Genomic DNA, 24227 nt, shown 5'->3' with positions numbered 1-24227 from the left:
TTAGAGGGTGTTAGTTTAGATGTTAATTACTTTGCATTGTGGGGGATGGTGGTTTAGGGGTTAATAGTTTATTTAGTTAGTTTGCGATGTGGGTGGATGACAGTTTAGGGGTTAATAGTTAATTAGTTGGCGATGTGGAGGATGGTGGTTTAGGGGTTATTAGTTTTATTTTGGTTGGCGATGTGGGGAGGTGGGAATTTAGGGGTTAATAGTATTATTTAGAGTTTGCGGTGGGGGGGTGGTTTAGGGGTTAATAGTGCAGTTTATGGGTGTAAGTGTACTTTATAATGTATTTTTGTTGTGTTTTGTGAAACTTTTTATTTCCGTAAAACAGTTTACACGAGCTCTTAGATAAGTGGTAAAGATTGAAGCAGAAAAGGCTATTGCACTGGTGCAATTGCAATTTCTCCCGATTTGTAATATCAGCGGGAGAAAAATGGATCGTGAAATCGTGATTGCGTGAAATCCATTGCACCTCACTTGTAATCTAGCCCCATGACTATTCCTAAATGAAACTTGGAACCAGTAAAATATTTAGATATCTCACATCTATAGGTACAGGTTGCTCAGCAGCTCATTCTGTTTCACTGCAGTGCCACTGGTATCATCACAACTAGCATAAGCACTAGCAATGTATTCAAGCATAAGAAAGGCATCTGAATCCCTAAATTGTCCAGTTAAGCACTTTTACTTCTAGCAAAGAAGACAAGAGAGTGAGGTGGAGCATCTCATTATATATCCAGTCAGCGAAGAGAGTGAGTTGGAACATCTCATTATATATCCAGTCAGTGAAGAGAGTGAGGTGGAGCATCTCATTATATATCCATTCAGTGAAGAAAGTGAGGTGGAGCATCTCATTATATATCCACTTAGTGAAGAGAGTCAGGTGGAGCATCTCATTATATATCCAGTCAGTGAAGAGAGTGAGGGGAAGCATCTCATTATATATCCAGTCAGTGAAGAGAGTGAGGTGCAGCATCTCATTATATATCCAGTCAGCGAAGAGAGTGAGTTGGAACATCTCATTATATATCCAGTCAGCGAAGAGAGTGAGGTGGAGCATCTCATTATATATCCATTCAGTGAAGAAAGTGAAGTTGAGCATCTCATTATATATCCACTTAGTGAAGAGAGTGAGGTGGAGCATCTCATTATATATCCAGTCAGTGAAGAGAGTGAGGGGAAGCATCTCATTATATATCCAGTCAGTGAAAAGAGTGAGTGGGAGCATCTCATTATATATCCAGTTAGTGATGAGAGTGAGGTGCAGCATCTCATTATATATCTAGTCAGTGAAGAGAGTGAGGTGGAGCATCTCATTATATATCCAGTCAGTGAAGAGAGTGAGGTGCAGCATCTCATTATATATCCAGTCAGTGAAGAGAGTGAGGTGCAGCATCTCATTATATATCCAGTCAGTGAAGAGAGTGAGGTAGAGCATCTCATTATATATCCAGTCAGTGAAGAGAGTGAGGTGCAGAATTTCATTATATATCCAGTCAGTGAAGAGAGTGAGGTGCAGCATCTCATTATATATCCAGTCAGTGAAAAGAGTGAGGTGCAGAATTTCATTATATATCCAGTCAGTGAAGAGAGTGAGGTGGAGCATCTCATTATATATCCAGTCAGTGAAGAGAGTGAGGTGCAGCATCTCATTATATATCCAGTCAGTGAAGAGAGTTAGGTGCAGCATCTCATTATATATCCAGTCAGTGAAGAGAGTGAGGTGCAGAATTTCATTATATATCCAGTCAGTGAAGAGAGTGAGGTGCAGCATCTCATTATATATCCAGTCAGTGAAGAGAGTTAGGTGCAGCATCTCATTATATATCCAGTCAGTGAAGAGAGTGAGGTGCAGAATTTCATTATATATCCAGTCAGTGAAGAGAGTGAGGTGCAGCATCTCATTATATATCCAGTCAGTGAAGAGAGTGAGGTGCAGCCTCTCATTATATATCCAGTCAGTGAAGAGAGTGAGGTGCAGCATCTAATTATATATCCAGTCAGTGAAGAGAGTGAGGTGCAGCATCTCATTATATATCCAGTCAGTGAAGAGAGTTAGGTGCAGCATCTCATTATATATCCAGTCAGTGAAGAGAGTGAGGTGCAACATCTCATTATATATCCAGTCAGTGAAGAGAGTGAGGTGCAGCATCTAATTATATATCCAGTCAGTGAAGAGAGTTAGGTGGATCATCTCATTATATATCCAGTCAGTGAAGAGAGTTAGGTGCAGCATCTCATTATATATCCAGTCAGTGAAGAGAGTGAGGTGGAGCATCTCATTATATATCCATTCAGTGAAGAGAGTGAGGTGGAGCATCTCATTATATATCCAGTCAGTGAAGAGAGTTAGGTGCAGCATCTCATTATATATCCAGTCAGTGAAGAGAGTGAGGTAGAGCATCTCATTATATATCCAGTCAGTGAAGAGAGTGAGGTGCAGCATCTCATTATATATCCAGTCAGTGAAGAGAGTGAGGTGCAGAATTTCATTATATATCCAGTCAGTGAAGAGAGTGAGGTGCAGAATGTCATTATATATCCAGTCAGTGAAGAGAGTGAGGTGCAGCATCTCATTATATATCCAGTCAGTGAAGAGAGTGAGGTGTAGCATCTCATTATATATCCAGTCAGTGAAGAGAGTGAGGTAGAGCATCTCATTATATATTCAGTCAGTGAAGAGAGTGAGGTGCAGCATCTCATTATATATCCAGTCAGTGAAGAGAGTGAGGTGCAGCATCTCATTATATATCCAGTCAGTGAAGAGAGTGAGGTACAGCATCTCATTATATATCCAGTTAGTGAAGAGAGTGAGGTGCAGCATCTCATTATATATCCAGTCAGTGAAGAGAGTGAGGTGCAGCATCTCATTATATATCCAGTTAGTGAAGAGAGTGAGGTGCAGCATCTCATTATATATCAAGTCAGCGAAGAGAGTGAGGTGGAGCATCTCATTATATATCCTATCATTCAGGTGCTCATATAAAACTGTGTGCTTAGTCTGACACATGCACTTAGTGGACTTAGTGGAAATAAATCTAAATGTTGACTTAAAAAAAAAAAGGACCCCTCGCACATCACAACCACCCAATACCAATTTTACACCATTATCCCTGGACACCAAGGGCACAATCCGATATACGGCGTAGTTTTCGGCGCAAGCGAGTGAACCCGTGCCACCCGTAATTTCAACTCGCAAGTAGGAAAAAACGGCGATCAACTAAAATGTGCGCAAATACACATTTTAGTTGTCGCACGTACTTACGCCAGTATTTTGTTCATGTAAAGTCTCAATAAAGAGTAGTTTGATGCAAAATAGGCTACGAATCGTAAAAAATAACCGCAAGTTCTAAAAGATGCGCCACGTAATTAAAAGGTGTTATAAATGATAAGAAGGTGTTATGATCATATGAGCCATCCTAGATTTTGCTTTCAACTAAGAATACCAAGAGAACAAAGCAAGTGTTCTAATTAAATATGAAAGTAGTTAATATATATTTTGGCATCAGTGCCAAGCTTTGTTAGCATTAGAATAAATTACACCAGTGGGTTCTAAAGAGATGAAGGTAATCCAATTTACATTAAATAAGCAAGTATATGTCCCCAATGTGATAAAGTACCTACAAGCTCAATCCATTTGACTATTTCAAATACACAAATAAACCTTACAAAAGCAATATCATGGTATACTGTCCCTTTAACCTTGAGATGCTGCTTAAATGTATGTGTTTGTTAAGGCTTCCAGGGAGTTACGTTGGTTTTTTAGTAAGTGCAAGGGCTCCTGCACCTGCAATTTGTGGTGAGATGAGAATGGAGTAGATTTTCTGAAATCTGCGCGCATAAGTCCTTACACTGTATATTAGATACCAAACTGCGTGTGTTTTGTATGTCAGTCTAAGGGTAAAAATAATACGGGCGAAGGCAGAAATATATACGCGCGTAACTTCTAAGTTACGCCGTATATGTGATACCAAACCCGCGCAAAATTTGGCATTGCCGGCTTTTGCAGGCGACGATTTATATCGGATCGCGGCCCAAAGGTCTAAAATCCCCCATCCGTAGCTATCCTACAGCTTAAATTTATTACGATACAGCTGTGGCTTACATGTAGGGTTCATGGTTTGTTTTCTTCTTTGAATGTAATGATATTACCAGTTGAATAAAGTGGGAAGTTTTAGTATAGTATTACTATACTATACTAAGGATAGTGATGGGAGCTCTTGGATACTGTGAAGGGGCAAAAAAGATCATTTATAACATTCACAATGAATATAGTGCTTTACAGTAGGTAAATCACTCTCCTGTTAGAGTCTCTTACCAGCCAATCAGACTATGAGGCCTATTTATCATATGTCTGTCGTACCTGATCCGACAGTACGGAGCTTGATAGATAGGCCCCTATGTATCTAACAATCAGTTGGTCCAGGGTTTGGTGCTTTGAGTTTTTGTTGAGCAAGAATAGCAAATATGTTTTCTTTTATCCACTATGGAAAGAAAGTTCTAATACAACTGATCAAACTTGATTGGCAGATGTTAAAAATAACATATACTATTTGCATTAATTTAGATGAAAAAGCACTCCAGTTTTATGTAGAACGGTCAGGTTATTTCTAAAACATGTTTTTTATTTTACCTATTACATGCAGTTGACCAGATATTTAATTAAACTGAAATGCAAACCCAAAAATATTTTATTCTAAGACTGAGGTTTGGATTATATGAGATCAAGCTCTGTAGTCTGGAGGATATCTAATGACATCCAGTTAGTGCTCAGGAGATGGGGGAAGTGATTATGAAAGATTTTCCTAGCATATTTTAAAGAAACCTCAGAATTTCTAGCTGCTAACATAAGTCAAACCCCTGTGCGGGTACATAACACTCGGCTGCAGTTAATGAAACATACAGCGAAATGGAATGCGTGAATTTGCATTTCATCTAATTCATTTATAAGTTTAAATACTCATTTAGGGATATAAGATTAGCAGAGAAGAAGCTAAGAAATGTTTTGTTATAGGTGAAAATGTACAACATTTTATAGCCCAAAACAAAGGTGATGCAAAGACATACAGCTACAATAAGTAATCTCTCTAATCTGTTATAGCGTTTTCTTACTGCACTCCTGTTTGCCTATATCTTAAAGGGGTTAGACACAGAGTTAAAATCAGCTCTGTATTAGCAATATTCTGCTGATCCTGAGCTGAACAAAGCTGGTGACTGGCTGCTATACAAGTATGCTGCCTATAATTGGCTCATTGGCTGTGTTCACCAATAGTACATTTCCAGTCTAAAGCTAACATTAACTGTTTAACCACTTTGCAGGGGTAAAACACACAGGTATAGACAAGCAGATAATACAAATGTAAGAATATCTTTTGAAGTGGCCAACACAGTATATCAGTATATCAAACATAAAACAAATGAAGATTTCTAATTGTACTAATACTGAATCAATATCTCATTTTTAATTTGTTATGACCACTTTATGATTTATTTCCAAAGTAAAATGGGTCCCTAAAGAAGTTTGTAATATATAAGCAGCCCATACTCATTATCTCCTATTGTACTTAGATACAGCAACCATCAAAGGGTTTTGCAAGAAGCTACTGTAATATTATTTATTTCTCTTGTCAAAGATGCTGAAGAAATAAAAATCAATATATAAAATAAAACCATTTGATTGCTTTAATATTTGAATGTATTGTTATCTGTACACTAATTCATACTTCAACAAAAAAATATTTAACGCATCTCAAAGCATACAACATTAAACAGTTGACTTGGCCATACATGGGAATTACATTCTGGATAGATTTACTCTCCAGAAATGTTGTAATCATTTGAGGGTTTACTTAAAGTGTAGAGTGGTTAGCTTGTTCCAAAATGCTGTCAAAAGTATCTAACTTAGACCTCAATCACTCCAAAAAATGAAAATGAAAATGTAGGAGGCTTGGGAAAAATGCTCAAGTGGTGAATATATTCTGCAACTCATAATAATGATTAATGTTAGAGCTTTTTTGTATTCCCATGCCAGAAAGAACATCCTAAGTTGTTTCTTGTTTAGGTTAACTTTATGTCCCCTGTTACAACTTAAAGCCAGATTGATGAGTCATTTTAATATTTCTTTAAGTAGTTACAATACTAGCATTTTGCTCAGGTTAGAGTGCCATCTTTTGGAATTAATATTTGATCACCTTTCCTAACTTTACAAGGAATAAAAATACACATAAAAATAAATAATTGTTAAATAAGCTGAATGAATGTATGAAGGTTGTGTTTATACATTATATATATATATATATATATATATATATATATATATATATATATATATATATATAACATATAATATATAACACATATGAACATGTTAAACTACCGTATCAGACCATTACAAAACTTAAATTTAATTAAAAAATGAAGTAACAGATTGCAAGTGGCACGCTAATACATGGTATCACTGGACAGCTCTAACATTAGCATGCAACTTGTATATAGTAAAAGTGGGTTTACTAGAGAAGGGTTAGTGTGGACAATATCCCTCTTGCGCAATCTATACTTTTTAATGGATATAGAAACTACGCTAACCTGCAATCATATTACAAGTTGAAAGTTATAGGTTGCTCTCAAGCGAAAGTCGAAACTGCGCTAGAAAATTTAGACCTGAGACCTGAAGTAAAGTGTCCATGTTAAAAAAAAATGTTCACAAAACACATCAAAATAAAGTATTACACACATAAATACACTTTTTAAATAAACATATATAATTTAAATATTGTTACAAATGTTTTAAAATGGTTAAAGGGATATGGTATATGACAAGGTATTTGACTGGGAAGGGCTTGAATGTAACATAGTAGATACGACTGAAAAAAGATAGAAGTCCATCAAGTTCAACCTATACAAATCTTAATATACTTACAATAAAAGCTCCAGTTGACCTTAAATTAATCCTGTTAAAAAGCAATCATATCCCTGGATTATTTTTCTAGCCAGAAATGTATCTAAACCATTTTAAATATATCTAAGGTATTGGCTTTACTACCTCTTTAGATAATGAGTTCCACAATTTAATTATAATTACATCGCCTTTCCTCCAGCCTTAAATTGTGAACTCTTGTCGCAAACTATTTTCTTGGAATAAACAGGTCTTATGCCATCTCTGCATATGGGCCTTGAATATATTTATATAAAGTAAAAATGTCACCTCTCAATCGTCTTTTTTTCTAGAGAAAACAGACCTAATTTGGCTAGCCTCTCCTCATAGCTTAAATTACCCGTTCCCCTTATTATTATTGGCACTTCTCTGAACTTTTTTATTGCCCATATTAACAAAAAATATTTTCCATTCTTTTTGGGACATTTCTCAATGCATTTCTGTTTCCCACACTTTACAGTATGCTGGTAGGGATTTAGAGTGATGGTCAATCAGTAATTTGTACAGTATTGATAGGCCTCCCCTGGTGGGAGTTTGAGAGTAACATATGTTTTCAAATAAAGTGAGGGGTCTAAATAATTTGAATTTGTGGCGACTGTGGTTCAGAAAGTGCGTCAGTTATTGGTGTGTTCATCAGTCGTTTATAATTAATGGGGCTAATTCTGCCAGCTCTTCCCTAGTTTTCAGTTTATCGTTATGTATAATTTTATAAAAAGGGGTGAGTTAATGGTTGAGATGTCCGTCAGGGTTAATTGTCTCCTCATTGGAATTTCTGGGTTATCTAGGATTGGTGTTAGTGGGGAGGGATTTGAGGAAATGCCAGTGGCTTTGTTAGAAGTTTGGTCTCAGACTCGGAATGTTTCTTGTAGTATCCGGGGTAATGTCTTGTTTAAGTTCCTGTGTATTTTATTGATCTAACATATCCCACCCATGTTGACGCATCTGGAAAGTTGTTCTAGTTTAACCCATTCTTTATTGTCTCCGTGTTTACACCAATCACTCACTCTATTAAGAATAGTTGCCTGTCTGTAGTATGTTAAGTTAGGTACACTGAGTCCCCCATTTTTTTCTAGTACGGTACATGATTTTTTTCGATATTTTTATTATGCCAAATATATGTGTTGACAACATTTTGCAGGGCATTAAGGTAGGTTTGAGGGATTGGTATGGGTACTGTTTGGAATTTGTATAGAATTTGTGGTAAAATAGTCATTTTAAATGCCTCCATCCTTCCTAACCATGAAATATTGTTGTGTTCCCAGCTATTTAACTCTAGTTGGATTTCATTTAATAGTGTTTGATAGTTCTGTTGAAAAGTATTTGTTGATTATGTGAGATCTGGATGCCTAAGTATTTGATAGATAAAACGTCTGTATTTTGTAATGATACTTGTTTGCAATCTCCTGCCGTTCTGATTTAAGGAGATGTACCCCCAACATCTTGGATTTGGAGAAGTTAATTTTAAAGTTGGAAAATTTGCTGTAGATGTCCATTTCAATGGTTAGTGCCTCAAGTGATTGCAATGGAGATGTATAACATTGTCTGCATATAATGCCTGTTTATATTGGATATCTTGAACCATGATGCCCTTTATGTTTGATTTATATCTAATGGCTGCAGCCAGGATTTCTATAGTCAATACAAACAGTAGAGTCGACAATGGACAGCCTTGTCATGTTCCGTTATTAATTAGGAACCTATTTGAGAGGGAATCGTTAAGTCTGATTTTAGCCATGGGGACGTTATATAATGTAAATATTTTATCAACAAAGCCATTTCCCATACCAAATCTTATTAGCGTGCTTCTTAAGAAGGCCTAGTTTAACCTATCAAAGGCCTTTTCAGCATCTATGGCCAGGAAAATTGATGGAATTCCATATGTTCGTGCATGGTCTAGTAGGTTTAATATTTTAATTGTATTGTCCCTCGTCTCTCTGTGAGGGGTGAAGCCTAACTAATTTACATGAATTAGTTGTGGGGAAATTTTATTTATCTGTGAAGCCAATATCTTTGCGAACAACTTTACATCTACATTTAAAAGTGAGATAGGCCTAAAATTTTGAGGGGTATCTGGAGATTTACCAGGTTTTGGAAGCACTGTTATATGTGCTTCTAACATATTTTGAAGGAACAGATTGTTCCTATCTACCTTGTTAAAAATTTGGAGGAGGTGTGGTATCAATGTTGAGGCAAACATTTTATAATATTGGGTTGAAAAGCCATCTGGGCCAGGGCTTTTGCCTGGGTTAAGGTCATGAATTACTAGCTTGATGTCATCTGAAGTGATAGGAGTCTCTAACTCTGCTACTTGTTCTTTCCCTAATGTAGGAAGAAGGATTCCGTTTAGATAATTTTGCATATCTATGGTAGTTGATAAGTCTGTTTTCGTGAGATATTATATAGCTGTGTATAGTATTCTTCAAACTGAATTAAAACATCTTTGGTGGAGTGTACTTTTGTATTTTTAGGTGTTTTTATTTCATGAACAAATGTTTTAAGTTTTTAATTTTGAGGGCCCTCACCAGCAATTTACCTGCTCTATTGCATTTGTAGAAAAAAACGCTGTTTGAGTTTAGTTGTGGTGGCCTTATATTCTTTCAAACACAGGTCATGTAAAGCATTCCTAGGCCTAGATTTGGAGTTTGGCGGTAGCCGTGAAAACCAGCGTTAGAGGCTCCTAACGCTGGTTTTAGGCTACCTCCGGTATTTGGAGTCAGTCAAAAAAGGGTCTAACGCTCACTTTTCAGCCGCGACTTTTCCATACCGCAGATCCCCTTACGTCAATTGCGTATCCTATCTTTTCAATGGGATCTTTCTAACTCCGGTATTTAGAGTCGTGTCTGAAGTGAGCGTTAGAAATCTAACGACAAAACTCCAGCCGCAGAGAAAAGAGAGGAGTTAAGAGCTTTCTGGGCTAACGCCGGTTCATAAAGCTCTTAACTACTGTGCTCTAAAGTACACTAACACCCATAAACTACCTATGTACCCCTAAACCGAGGTCCCCCCACATCGCCGACACTCGATTAAATTTTTTTAACCCCTAATCTGCCGACCGCCACCTACGTTATCCTTATGTGCCGCCAGCGCCATTATAGCTATGTACCCCTAATCTGCTGCCCTAACATCGCCGACCCCTATATTATATTTATTAACCCCTAATCTGCCCTCCCTAACATCGCCGACACCTAACTTCCATTATTAACCCCTAATCTGCCGACTGTAGGTATTGTATTTAATTAATTTATTGATAGTGTAGTGTTAGGTTTAATTGTAACTTAGGTTAGGATTTATTTTACAGGTAATTTTGTAATTATTTTAACTATTTTAGCTATTAAATAGTTCTTAACTATTTAATAGCTATTGTACCTGGTTAAAATAAATACAAAGTTACCTGTAAAATAAATATTAATCCTAAAATAGCTATAATATAATTATAATTTATATTATAGCTATATTAGGATTTATTTTACAGGTAAGTATTTAGCTTTAAATAGGAATAATTTATTTAATAAGAGTTAATTAATTTCGTTAGATTTAAATTATATTTAATTTAGGGGGGTGTTAGTGTTAGGGTTAGACTTAGCTTTAGGGGTTAATACATTTATTAGAATAGCAGTGAGCTCCGGTCGGCAGATTAGGGGTTAATAATTTAAGTTAGGTGTCGGCGATGTTAGGGAGGGCAGATTAGGGGTTAATACTATTTATTATAGGGTTAGTGAGGCGGATTAGGGGTTAATAACTGTATAATAATAGCGGTGCGGTCCGCTCGGCAGATTAGGGGTTAATAAGTGTAGGCAGGTGGAGGCGACGTTGTGGGGGGCAGATTAGGGGTTAATAAATATAATATAGGGGTCGGCGGTGTTAGGGGCAGCGGATTAGGGGTACATAGGGATAATGTAAGTAGCGGCGGTTTACGGAGCGGCAGAATAGGGGTTAATAAGTGTAAGATTAGGGGTGTTTAGACTCGGGGTACATGTTAGAGTGTTAGGTGAAGACGTAGGAAGTGTTTCCCCATAGCAAACAATGGGGCTGCGTTAGGAGCTGAACGCGGCTTTTTTGCAGGTGTTAGGTTTTTTTTCAGCTCAAACAGCCCCATTGTTTCCTATGGGGGAATCGTGCACGAGCACGTTTTTGAGGCTGGCCGCGTCCGTAAGCAACTCTGGTATCGAGAGTTGCAGTTGCGTTAAATATGCTCTACGCTCCTTTTTTGGAGCCTAACGCAGCCTTTCTGTGGACTCTCAATACCAGAGTTATTTTAAAGGTGCGGCCAGAAAAAAGCCAGCGTTAGCTACGCGGGTCGTTACCGACAAAACTCTAAATCTAGCCGCTAGTGTTTTGGAGATCTCCCTTTATGGATTGTCATCTTGGTTGTGTTTATATTTATATTCAAAATCAGATAGTTTAGAGGTGAGGTCCGTATATTTGAGCCCTACTTTTTATGAATTCACCTCTCATGAAGCATTTATGCGTTTCCCAGACTGTAATAGGGTTACTATCTGCAGTTGAATTGAAAATGAAGTATTCCTGTAGAGCATTCTGGAATTTTGTAAATATTATTTCCCCCAATCAGTAATGAATCATCTAATTTCCAAATATATGGGGAGATTGGTGTGTGTGGCCATCTAATATCAAAGGAAACTGCAGAGTGATCTGACCATACTGTATGTGAAATCCTTTCATTCTTGATATGTTCTAAACCTTGATATGTTCTAAATCTGATTTGTGAGGAAATAGTCGTCTGCTATAAGTCCTATTCGGGTATGAGAAAAAGGTGTACTCTGTCTTATTTGGGTTCATAAGTCTCCAGATATCGTAAAAGTTGTAGTCTCTAAGCATTTTCCAAAGATGTTTGAGTGTACGCTTAGATGTACTGGGGTTTGGATTAGAGCTGTCTATCTCAGGGTGGATAGGAATATTGAAGTCCCCTCCAATAAAGATTAGACCTTTAGAAATATCTATAATGCATCTAAATGTATTCCTAAAGAATGGAAGTTGATGGGAAATTAGGGCATAAACATTTATTAAGGTCGTAGGCTTACCGTACAGTAGTCCAAAAATGCCTAGGAATCGTCCGTCTGGGTCGGTGTGTGTTTGAATGTGATGGAATGGAATCGATTTATTCAAGAGAATGCTCACTCCACATTTTTTCGAAGTGCAAGAGCTATGGAAATGCTGAGTGTAATGAGAGCTCATGTATTTTAGATTATGAGAACGCTTGAAGTGTGTATCTTGTAAAAACAAAACATCTCCTTTTCTTTTATATAAATCAGACATTGCCATAGATCTTTTAGCAGGTGAATTAAGACCTTTAACATTTTGTGTAATAAATTTAAGTATTCTGTTTGGGGTATTCATTAGTAAATAGCGTGTAAATTATCATACGGTCATCCCATTTGCTATACTCTAATACATAAAACACAATTTTTCTAATCATGTATATAACTTGCAAAGACAATAAACATTTTAGGAAATTAATACTATTAAACAAACAACAACATAACAAAAATAAAAAAACAAAAGCAGTGAAATAATGCCTCTCCAGAATTTGGAGTTGGGCAACGGAACCATGTCCTCAGTTAAGGGGGAATCAGGTCCTTGTATCTATAATATAAAAGTTTGGTTGCAATAAACCTACAATGTTATTTTTTAACTGAAAGGGATTTTATCTTTTCTGTATCCCTTTTAATTTTAATTAGAGAATAGTCAATATACCGCCCCTTCTTGGAGAGAAAATGTAAGTTATAACTTTAAACTGAATACAGATTTTTGAACATTGAAATACATTTTAAATGATTAGCAGTCCTATTTGAAAGATTATAGCAATAAGTCTATTTCTATTTACCACTGTTTTAGATAGCGAGGTATGCACCTTTTTCTTCTATGGCGGGGCCCCTTGCATAGACAATTTCTTGTTGGCCCCTGAAGGTGCTTGTTGCTATTTCTCCGGTTGTGATCTTTTTTCTTTTCTTGCTGGCGATTGCTGGTTGTCCGCTGGTGAGAAGTCTGGGGGATCAAGGTTTAAGGAGTTACAGAAATCCGGTACATCTGAAATTTTCCTGCACACTAGTCTTCTAGTATCTCATAATACATAGAGATGAAAGGGGAAACCCCAATGGTACAATATTTTCTTATCTCTAAGCAGTTTAGTCCACGTGCCAACTCTCTGCACCTTTGTAGAGTCCTAGGGGAAAGGTGTAGAATTGTCCCTCTGAACTGTATTGGTTGATGCTTGCTAGAAAATTCCAAAATCTCTTCTTTATCCAGAAAACTTTTAAATTTCATTATGACATCTCTGGGCGGTGCTGTTTTGGCGGGTTTCGGTCTCAGTGCTCTATGAGCTCTGTCCCATGGTATATCCACTGGGTGTTGTTCTCCTTACAAATGTGCAAATAATGATGCTAAGTAGGTATAGAATTCTTTGAGGAGGACTGATTCGGGGATCCCTCTGATACGGAGATTCTTTTCTTGCCCTCTGTCAAGATCTCCTAGTTTATCATTTAGATCTTCTATAAGAGATGCTTGCGTATTTACTAGCTCTTGTATGTCAGTGATCTCTTCTCTGACTTAGTCTGCCTGATCCTCTATAGCTTCCACTCTAAAGCCTAGAGTGTGTATTTCTTGTTTAATTTCCGCCATTTCTTCCCTCATGCACGTTTTAACAATGTCAGCTATATCCTGCTTAGATGATAATGAGGATAATAAGGATAGAGGTACATGCGTGGATAGTTCTTGATCTTTAGAGTTGTCATCCTCCATTATAGTTGTAGGAGAAGGGATCTCTCTTGGGTCTTTTGATGGTGAAGACCTTCTATGGTCTGATGCTGAAAAAAATTAGCTCACTGAGTGCTCTTTTCCCAGTGCTTTTAGCTGTTTGTTTGGCTTAATATTTTTTTTTGCAGCCATAATGACCTATTGTTGTTTCCTATATATAATTACGTGTCCAAAGTAAAATATGTGATCGTAACAGAGTGCTAAATTGTAATAGTACTACCTCTTCTCACTGTGTTCTTTGTTTTTATTTTTATTGCTTAATCTTAATCTTAATCTTTCTTTTACCGTGTAGGTAAACACAGGGAGAGGTATTGTGTTCCACCTCACCATTATCAGGTATGACGGCTTTATGTCCAGTTTTTTTTTTTTTCTCCACAGCATGGCTTATGCAGTCGCCATTTTTATGGCCTGCTTATGGTATTATCTGCTTTTGTTGCGGGCTGTCGGCAAGGATCTGCTAATGTAGCCCAGATGTTTTAGGCTGTCTTTTCTATTTGGTTCTCCTTAATTCAGACCATTGCATCCTGAATTGTAGCTATTTGAAGTACCTGGAGCTGGATTTATGCAGCCATCTTAGATGTGGCCAAACTCCGCCCCACATCCTCTGTATTTTTATTAGAGAATACTTTGCCTCAATTTATGTTATTTAACAATTTTCTTAAATCATTTAATTTTGCTTTCTTAAAATTAAAAGTCTTAGTTGAACCCTTAAAACATGTTTATGGAAAGTGATTTCAAATGTGACCATGTTATGATCACTGTTACCCAAATGTTCTTTGATTTCTATGTTTGATATTATATATGTATCATTTGATAGCACTAAATCTAATAGAGCTTTATTCCTAGTTGGTTCCTCTATTAATTTTTCTAGGAAGTTATCCTTGTGAACATTACATAATCTATCTCCCTTTGCTGTATTACTAGTTTTGTTGGCCCAGTTTTGTCAGGGTAGTTCACAATCTCCCATAATGACAGCACTGATATTATTAGTAGCCTTTCCTATTTGCATTAGTGGCTGATTTTCCTCCATGTCACTAATGTTGGGGGGCTTGTAGCATGTCCCTAGTAATATTATTTTCAGATTTTTCCCCCCACTCTTTATTTCAACCCACAGGGTCTCTACATTATCGCCTCTATCATCATAAATATCTTCCCTTGTAGGATTATGGTCAGGTTTAATATAAATGCAAATTTATTCACCCTTTTTATTACTCCTAAATAAAGTATAACGCTCTAAGGCCTGGATTTAGAGTTGGGCGGTAGCCGTCAAAACCAGCGTTAGAGGCTCATAACGCTGGTTTTGGGCTACCGCCGGTATTTAGAGTCAGTCATTAAAGGGTCTAACGCTCACTTTCCAGCCGCGACTTTTCCATACCGCAGATCCCCTTACATCATTTGCGTATCATATCTTTTCAATGGGATCTTTCTAACGCCGGTATTTAGAGTCGTGTCTGAAGTGAGCGTTAGAAATCTAATGACAAAACTCCAGCCGCAGAAAAAAGTCAGTAGTTAAGAGCTTTCTGGGCTAACGCCGGTTTATAAAGCTCTTAACTACTGTGCTCTAAAGTACACTAACACCCATAAACTACCTATGTACCCCTAATCTGCTGCCCCTAACACCGCCGACCCCTATATTATATTTATTAACCCCTAACCTGCCCCCCACAACGTCGCTGCCAGCTACCTACAATAATTAACCCCTAATCTGCCGACCGCAAAGCGCCGCCATTTACGTTATCCTTATGTACCCCTAATCTGCTGCCCCTAACACCGCCGACCCCTATATTATATTTATTAACCCCTAATCTGCCCCCCTCAACGTCGCCTCCACCTGCCTACACTTATTAACCCCTAATCTGCCAAGCGGACCACACCGCTACAATAATAAAGTTATTAACCCCTAATCCGCCTCACTCCCGCCTCAATAACCCTATAATAAATAGTATTAACCCCTAATCTGCCCTCCCTAACATCGCCGATACCTAACTTCAATTATTAACCCCCTAATCTGCCGACCGAATCTCGCCGCTACTGTAATAAATGGATTAACCCCTAAAGCTAAGTCTAACCCTAACCCTAACACCCCCCTAAATTAAATATAATTTAAATCTAACGAAGTAAATTAACTCTTATTAAATAAATTATTCCTATTTAAAGCTATATACTTACCTGTAAAATAAACCCTAATATAGCTACAATATAAATTATAATTATATTGTAGCTATTTTAGGATTTATATTTATTTTACAGGTAACTTTGTATTTATTTTAACCAGGTACAATAGCTATTAAATAGTTAAGAACTATTTAATAGCTAAAATAGTTAAAATAATTACAAAATTACCTGTAAAATAAATCCTAACCTAAGTTACAATTAAACCTAACACTACACTATCAATAAATTAATTAAATACAATATCTACAAATAAATACAATTAAATAAACTAACTAAAGTACAAAAAATAAAAAAGAACTAAGTTACAAAAAATAAAAAAATATTTACAAACATTAGAAAAATATTACAACAATTTTAAACTAATTACACCTACTCTAAGCCCCCTAATAAAATAACAAAGACCCCCAAAATAAAAAAATGCCCTACCCTATTCTAAAATTAAAATAGAAAAGCTCTTTTACCTTACCAGCCCTGAAAAGGGCCCTTTGCGGGGCATGCCCCAAAGAATTCAGCTCTTTTGCCTGTAAAAAAAAAACATACAATACCCCCCCCCAACATTACAACCCACCACCCACATACCCCTAATCTAACCCAAACCCCCCTTAAATAAACCTAACACTAAGCCCCTGAAGATCTTCCTACCTTATCTTCACCATACCAGGTATCACTGATCGTTCCAGGCTCCAAAATCTTCATCCAAGCCCAAGCAGGGGCTGGTGATCCATAATCCGGCGGCTGAAGAGGTCCAGAAGAGGCTCCGAAGTCTTCATCCTATCCGGGAAGAAGAGGCGATCCGGACCGGCAACCATCTTGATCCAAGCGGCATCTTCTATCTTCATCCGATGACGACCGGCTCCATCTTGAAGACCTCCACCGCGGACCCATCTTCTTCTTCCGACGACTTCCCGATGAATGACGGTTCCTTTAAGGGACGTCATCCAAGATGGCGTCCCTCGAATTCCTATTGGCTGATAGGATTCTATCAGCCAATCGGAATTAAGGTAGGAAAATTCTGATTGGTTGATGGAATCAGCCAATCAGAATCAAGTTCAATCCGATTGGCTGATCCAATCAGCCAATCAGATTGAGCTCGCATTCTATTGGCTGATCGGAACAGCCAATAGAATGCGAGCTCAATCTGATTGGCTGATTGGATCAGCCAATCAGATTGAACTTGATTCTGATTGGCTGATTCCATCAGCCAATCAGAATATTCCTACCTTAATTCCGATTGGCTGATAGAATCCTATCAGCCAATCGGAATTCGAGGGACGCCATCTTGGATGACGTCATTTAAAGGAACCGTCATTCGGCGAGTAGGCGTCGGTTGAAGAGGTTGGATCCGCGTCGGTTGGAAAGAAGATTGCTCCGCTCCGCTCCAGAAGAAAGAAGATTGAAGATGCGGCTTGATAGAAGACTTCATCCCGATGATGGACTTCCGACTTCAGCCCGATGATGGAGTTCTTCAGCCGCCGCTTGGATCCAGACTTCAGCCCGAGGATGGACGTCACTCTTCAGCCCCCCGCTTGGGCTTGGATCAACACTTCCGAGGCTTGGATCAAGACTTCCGATGACGGATCGGTGAACCTGGTATGGTGAAGATAAGGTAGGAAGATCTTCAGGGGCTTAGTGTTAGGTTTATTTAAGGGGGGTTTGGGTTAGATTAGGGGTATGTGGGTGGTGGGTTGTAATGTTGGGGGGGTATTGTATGTGTTTTTTTACAGGCAAAAGAGCTGAATTCTTTGGGGCATGCCCCGCAAAGGGCCATGTTCAGGGCTGGTAAGGTAAAAGAGCTTTGAACTTTTTTAATTTAAAATAGGGTAGGGTATTTTTTTATTTTGGGGGGCTTTGTTATTTTATTAGGGGGCTTAGAGTAGGTGTAATTAGTTTAAAATTGTTGTAATGTTTTTCTAATGTTTGTAAATATTTTTTTATTTTTTGTAACTTAGTTCTTTTTTATTTTTTGTACTTTAGTTAGTTTATTTCATTGTATTTATTTGTAGATATTGTATTTAATTAATTTATTGATAGTGTAGTGTTAGGTTTAATTGTAGATAATTTTAGGTATTTTATTTAATTAATTTATTGATAGTGTAGTGTTAGGTTTAATTGTAACTTAGGTTAGGATTTATTTTACAGGTAATTTTGTAATTATTTTAACTATTTTAGCTATTAAATAGTTCTTAACTATTTAATAGCTATTGTACCTGGTTAAAATAAATACAAAGTTACCTGTAAAATAAATATAAATCCTAAAATAGCTATAATATAATTATAATTTATATTGTAGCTATATTAGGGTTTATTTTACAGGTAATATTTAGCTTTAAATAGGAATAATTTATTTAATAATAGTTAATTTATTTCGTTAGATTTAAATTATATTTAATTTAGGGGGGTGTTAGGGTTAGGGTTAGAATTAGCTTTAGGGGTTAATACATTTATTAGAATAGCGTTGAGCTCCAGTCGGCAGATTAGGGGTTAATGTTTGAAGTTAGGTGTCGGCGATGTTAGGGAGGGCAGATTAGGGGTTAATACTATTTATTATAGGGTTATTGAGGCGGGAGTGAGGCGGATTAGGGGTTAATAACTTTATTATAATAGCGGCGCGGTCCGGTCGGCAGATTAGGGGTTAATAAGTGTAGGCAGGTGGAGGCAACGTTGTGGGGGGCAGATTAGGGGTTAATTAATATAATATAGGGGTCGGCGGTGTTAGGGGCAGCAGATTAGGGGTACATAGGGATAATGTAAGTAGCGGCGGTTTACGGAGTGGCAGATTAGGGGTTAAAAAAAATATGCAGGTGTCAGCGATAGCGGGGGCGGCAGATTAGGGGTTAATAAGTGTAAGATTAGGGGTGTTTACACTCGGGGTTCATGTTAGAGTGTTAGGTGCAGACGTAGGAAGTGTTTCCCCATAGAAAACAATGGGGCTGCGTTAGGAGCTGAACGCGGCTTTTTTGCAGGTGTTTTTTCAGCTCAAACTGCCCCATTGTTTTCTATGGGGGAATCGTGCACAAGCACGTTTTTTAAGCTGGCCGCGTCCGTAAGCACAGTTGGTATCTAGAGTTGCAGTGGCGTTAAATTATGCTCTACGCTCCCTTTTTGGAGCCTAACGCACTGAAAACCCAGCCATTCTGTGAACTCTAAATACCAGCGGTATTTAAAAGGTGCGGGAGAAAAAAAGCACGCGTAGCTAACGCACCCCTTTGGCCGCAGAACTCTAAGTCTAGGTGTGAGTTAATTGCCCAGTCATGGAATCATCCCACCAGGTTTCAGTTATACTAATAATATCATAGTCCTCTTCTAGTTCAACTAAGAGCTCCAGCTCCACCATTTTTCCTGTCATGCTTCTTGTATTTGCTGTCATACATTTAATTTTCATGTTCTTTCTGCTGCTACTTGGTGTGCTTCCTCCATCTTTCTAGTCTGACATTTCCTAAGTGTACCCTTCTGTCATCCCTTCCTTGAAATATTCTAGATGTGTCATATACACAGACTGATCTGTCTGTTCTTTTACATTTGGACTGACCCTCCCCCTTTGCCTAGTCTAAAAGATTGTCTAAGAGTGCTACCATCCTCTCCCCAACACACCTGCGCCTATGTCATTCAGGTGCAATCCATCCTTACCGTACAAATTGTACCCAAGTGAAAAGTCAGCCCAGTGCTCTAAAAAGTAAAACAGCGGAGTATATCCTCAAAATACCGCCTTTGCTGATATGGAGTATGCTTCTAATCCACACCTCCTTCAGTGCTATTGATAACAACTCTGGATTCCACTATAATTGTGCTTTACAAGCGCTAGCTGGTCTAATGACCAGCAATTGTAATCGTGACCATTGCAGTTGTAGTGCTTAACGGTTGATTCTCAGTCATAAGTGTATACCATTGCACTAGGCGCCAAGCTACGCGCGTTTCACCCCTTAGGCTTAGGGCTTCTTCCGGCGGTACGTGGCGTTGATTGTGTGGACAGAGAACTCTGGGAAGAGCTAGGGGACGCTAGACTCGGTAAAAGGAGCTCAACCCTGCACGGCGACTAGCTAGTGATGAAATCGGGGGAGGCAGATACACTGCGCACGTTGCGGCCAAAGAATAACAGAATAATACCGAAAACTGGGGTGAGAAGTTGAGAGCCGGATCAGCAGCATTATGATCCACTGGTGCCTGCCAATTATCTAGTCGGAGCTGGTAAGTCCCTTAGTATACTTTTACAGTGGTTCAGTGAGCTTGATCTCTAGGAGGAACAATATTAGCTCTGAATACCCCCTCATTACCTTTATACACACACTGTGAGGAGGGACAGTGTTTGCCTTAAATCCCTGTGAATTATCAAAGAACATTTTACACCAGACTTTAGAAGATGCTATGAATAGCTTACATTCTATGGTTTGTCTATATGGAAACAACTACAAATAATTGGCAACTTTATGCTACTTTTTCTGATCTGCATAATAGAGACTTGCTAATTTTCTAAAATAAAGACATCCTAGCAAACTTCATGTTTGGGATGAGAATTAACATATTTTTTGATATTTAATGTTCTCTATACAGGGATCCCTGTTGTAGGCTCAGTTTATTATATTTTGTATGTGCCCTTATAAATGTATTATTATTTATGCTTAATATTTATTTGCAGTGAAATATTTTGGGAAGGAGGATTTCCTGCAATTGTATTTGGTTTGCTTAATATAGGGTTGCAGCAGGGCAAGCTTTACTTTGTTATTCTTTTGTGAATTTATCTATTTGATATAAACCTCCACGCACCAAGACACCCATAATTGATTTTTTATATGTGGTGTCTTGTCCATAGCGATCTATATCCCCATTACCTGGTGCTCTTTGAGATATATATATATATATATATATATATATATATATATATATATATATATATATATATATATATATATATATATATGTGTGTGTGTGTGTGTGTGTGTGTGTGGGTACATATTTATTTATACTGTATGTGCATATATGTATTTACAGACATATATATACACATATAAACACATAAATACAACTGTGTTTACTGTAAATATTTCACATAATGTTCTTCACATAGAGGAATATGGTCTTAGTATTTTTAAAAGGACACTCAAGTCAAAATTAAACTTTAATGATTCAGATAGAGCATGCTATTTTAAACGACTTTCCAATTCACTTTAATTAAAAAAATGTGCACAGTCTTTTTATATTTACACTTTTTGAGTCACCAGCTCCTACTGAGCATGTGCAAGAATGCACAAAATATACGTATTTGGATTTGTGATTGGCTGATAGCTGTTACATGATACAAGAGGAGAAATTTGAAATTTGTTATCATGCAAATCTACTGTATGTACTGGTCCTTTAAAAAGTTATTCCTAAATACCGCTTCATTTGTAATCTAGCCCTATATCTGTATATATTCATAAAGATATATAGGTATAGATATATATTTTACCAAAAAAAGACTTCCGGTAGGCAGTGCTCTAAAATACCCACTAACGTCTGAAGTTCTCTGCAATTTTCTTCTATGTGAAGAACATAGGAGTATAAAGTATTCCTAAAACCTTCCGGTTAAGTACAGTTGTTTTATGGAAGAAGAAATTACAGTGGTCGCAATATCAGAAGTCCTGAAGTTAGCGCGCCTCGGTTTTGCTCAAGCGCTAACTTTTTACTTTCAACTTGTAATTTGTAATAATGCTGCCGTGATAATTTTTTATTTTGAGAACAGTTAGCGAGCGAATAAAAAAATAAAAAAAATAGTGCTCCACTTGTAATCTGGCCCTAAGTTTACTATGATGATAAAAATGAAGTGGATTTCAGGTACAGCCTATTCATTTTGTAATGCCCAAGAAATACTAAGAAATGAGTGGGCTCTGCAAAAACACAACTGTGTACAAGTCCTATGTTAAACTTACTTCTAATGCAGTTCTCTACATTTTTATTAAATACATTTTAGTATTCATTCAGAGAAAACAAAAGTTGCAAAAAAGCAAAATGTTTAAAAAATGTGTTGATAAATTAGATAGATAGAGAGAAAAAGATAGATAGATAGAGAGATAGAGAGATAGATAGAGATATTTTTAGTGCACTTACCTATGGTTCCACCCATAGCCATTGCAGCAGACATCTGTGCCAGCAACTCTGGTGAAGGCTTTAAAGATCCTAAAGTAGCTGCCAAACCACCGGCCACACCGATCATGCCCAAAGCATTACCAAGTCGGGAAGTTCTTTGGCTGGATAACCCAGCCAGTGCCCCAACACAACAAAGGCCAGAACCCAGGTACATCATCTGAAAGCAATGTTATCATATTATTATCTCTATTACGTTTTTGTTTTTGAGTTTTAAATAAGCTTTATTAAGGAAAAATAAACTGCGATACAGAGTGTCATACCATAAAGTGATAACAGAAAAAATGTACAATTAGTTGCAGGTAGTACAATAACTAACAGTCGGTTATGCCACAAACGTGACCAAGTGATGGATGGTATGCATTCAGTTTGGATAGGTATTCCTATCATACCTTTGATACTTATAAATAATAAAAATAAAAGGAAAGATATATCAACATAAATTAAACAGACAGGTTAAAATAAATTATCTAACAACCTATCAACCATTCCAGCTATTGCCATAGGGTCAGGTAAAAGAGGGGAAGAGTGTCGGGGTGGGGGGGGAGGAAAAAGGGGGGGGGGGGGAGGTCCATCCTGGGGCTATAGGGAGCTGTAAATTTCAGTCTATTTAATCCAAGTAACCTAGTGTGTGGGAGAGAGAGACCCAGTAGAACTGGATATTATGAAAAACTGATAGGGAGTTGTTTTTATAATATGAGTATTTCTCAATTTCAAGGAGTTCAGATGTGTTGTGTAGCCACTCCTGCACAGTCGGCACCTTTGAAGATTTCCCACTTACGAGCGATGAGCAGGCCTGGCACTGTTTAGGCAATATTGGAGGAGTTTCCATCTAAATTTACACCCCTTATTCGGTTATAACTAAATAAAGCCTGTGAGAGGGGATGTAGGTAGAATTGGTCACTTAGAATGAGTTTCAAGTGTTCTGTTATGTCATTCCAGAAAGGGAGTAACTTAGGGCAATGCCACCATATATGGGCCATCGTGCCGGGGGACCCACAACCCCTCCAGCAAGTCGCGTTAGTATTCGGGTAAATTCGTTTGAGCCTATCTGGGGTGAGGTACCAACGGTACAGGATTTTGTGGTTCATTTCTAAAATCCTGGGGGAGGATGAGGATTTGGAGGATTGATGAAATATATTTTCCCATTGTTCATTAGAGACAGGGAGGCCAAGGTCCTCCTGCCAGAGGGTAACATAGGATGAGGGGGCAAATTAAGGGTAGAATTCAATAACTTTTTAGTAATCGATAGGGCCCCCCTGGGTACTATCCCCTCATGACAAAATCTCTCGAAATGAGAGAGTTCTCTCAGAAGGTCCCTCCTATGAGGTGAGGAGCTCAACAAATGAGACAGCTGCGCATGCTTTAACCAGTGAGAGAAAACCCCCCCTTTAGTGTCTTTTAATTGGGATCTGTGTTTCAGTGTTCCCCTTGTCAGTCAGGCATGTGAATGGGATTGTCTGGTCAATATCTATTTGGCCCGCGTTCCGTGGGCAATATCCCCCACTGAGCTCCGCATTTATTGGTACCGGGGTCAATGGTGAGACATAAGCTAGATATTCCCCTTATTTTTAGTCCTACATCTGAGTCCCATGTCCGAAAGATATGCGAGTATGTCAGTGATTGTCCTGGCAATTGGGGGTCTGCAGTTGTGTTTGATCCAACAGAGCGGACCAATAGAGACAGTGTCTAGTAAGTGTGAGTCGATAGAGGCCCAGGTCTTTGTAGAGGAGCGGTCATGCCACTCCCACACCCTCTGTTAAAAACAATTGCTTTGTAATTTGGGAAATAAAAGGGACCCCCATGCCCCCTTCTCCCACAGGCTTAAATAGGATCTTTTGCTAATGCGGGGCTTATTGCTCCCCCAAATAAAAGAGTTTATTGTCAATTGCAGGTTGAGTTAGTATGATTCAGGTAGATGTATTGGGGGCTGCTTGGAGGACAATATAAGATCTGGAGGAGGGTGGTCATCTTGACCGATTGGATCCTACGCACCAGGATATTGGTTTGTTTTGCCATGTGTGTCAAAGTCTTTCCTAATCTTCTTTAGAAGAGGTAGATAATTTATGTTTGAATATTTTATTCTACAGATGGAGTTAGGTAGATCCCTTAGATATTTAATTTTGTCGTGTGTAGGAGTCTATATTGGCAAAGGGTCAGAAGGGTCTCAAATTCTCTCTTCGCATGTTGAGGTTAAGGATTTCCAATTTCTGGGTGTTTATTAAAA

General features: G+C 37.9%; 1 pseudogene; it reads right to left on the bottom strand.

The window, feature by feature from the left end:
- LOC128663230 (NAD(P) transhydrogenase, mitochondrial-like) overlaps positions 1-24227 on the bottom strand; it is a 402446-nt pseudogene that overhangs the window by 221001 nt on the left and 157218 nt on the right.

This window comes from Bombina bombina, chromosome 6 (genome assembly GCF_027579735.1).
Source record: "Bombina bombina isolate aBomBom1 chromosome 6, aBomBom1.pri, whole genome shotgun sequence".
In the NCBI taxonomy this organism is placed as follows: domain Eukaryota; kingdom Metazoa; phylum Chordata; class Amphibia; order Anura; family Bombinatoridae; genus Bombina; species Bombina bombina.
The sequence above is the reverse complement of the archived record's forward strand: the minus strand, read 5'-3'. Positions and strand labels throughout refer to the sequence as shown.